The following is a 1154-nucleotide window of genomic DNA, read 5'->3' as shown; positions in this document are numbered from 1 at the left end:
AACTCACTCTGTAGCCCAGGCTGGCCTCGAACTCAGAAATCCACCTGCCTCTGCCTCCCAAGTGCTGGGATTAAAGGCGTGCGCCACCACGCCCGGCACTTGAAAGATTTTTATGTTCTCGCTCTTAGCACTATTTGAATGTAGTTATTAAGAGTGTAGATTGTGGAGTTGAGATGGTGACTCAGGCTGTAAAGGGCTTGCCCTGTAGGCATAAGAACTGGAATTTGGATCCCCAACACCCACATAAAAATGTCATAGTGATTTGCACTTACAATCCCAGCACTGGTGAGGAAGAAACAGTAGGCCCTCTAGGACTCGTAACTTAGTAACTGATTGAACCCTGCGCTCAATCAGTGAAAAGAGCCTATCTGAAAAAGCCTCTGGCCTCCACGTGTATATGCACACATAGAAAAAGAGCTCTAGCTGGGTGGTGGTGACACACCTTTAATCCCAGCACTGGGGAAGCAGAGACAGATCTCTGGTTTCAAGGCCAGCCCAGTCTACAGAGTTGAGTTCCAGATCAGCCAGGGTTATACAGAGAAACCCTGTCTTGAATAAAACAAAACAACAAACCCCTTAATTATTATTTGTTAGCTGTTCTCAGCTTTCAATTTTATTTACTTTATAGAAAACAGGGTTAGAGAAAGAGGTCAGTGGTTAAGAGCATTTGCTGCTCTTCCCACATGTGAGGTTCTCAGCACACACATCAGGTGGGTTACAACCGTCTGTAACTCCAGATCTCCAGGGGATCTGATGCCTCTGGCCCCTGAGGGTGCTTGCACCCATGTATACATACCCACATACGGGCTCACACCCCTGCACATAATTAAAGATTTAATAAGAATACATCTTTAAAATCATACATGTCTATGCACGCCTACTTTTTTAGGAGGAGGACAGGCTATGATGTAGTCCAGAGCCTCAAACTCTCCATATAGTGAGAATGACAACACTGGCTGTCCTGGGACTCACTCTGTAGACCAGACTTGGCCCCATACTTAGAGATCTAACTGTTTCTGCCTGGGATTAAAGGCTTGTGCCACCATACCCAGCTTTTTAACTTTTTTAAAAAATTTAATTATTTTTAAGGCTCAGGTGGCCTTGCTCCTGAGTTCAAAAAAAGTTGTGCCTCTGCTTTTTTTTTTTTTTTTTTT

At 44.3% G+C, this 1154-nt stretch overlaps 1 protein-coding gene across 1 annotated transcript in view; it reads left to right on the top strand.

Moving 5' to 3' along the window:
* Rad51c (RAD51 paralog C) overlaps positions 1-1154 on the top strand; it is a 23492-nt gene that overhangs the window by 19787 nt on the left and 2551 nt on the right. The window lies entirely within an intron of this gene.

The sequence above is a fragment of the Mus caroli genome, chromosome 11 (genome assembly GCF_900094665.2).
Source record: "Mus caroli chromosome 11, CAROLI_EIJ_v1.1, whole genome shotgun sequence".
NCBI lineage: Eukaryota > Metazoa > Chordata > Mammalia > Rodentia > Muridae > Mus > Mus caroli.
The sequence above is the reverse complement of the archived record's forward strand: the minus strand, read 5'-3'. Positions and strand labels throughout refer to the sequence as shown.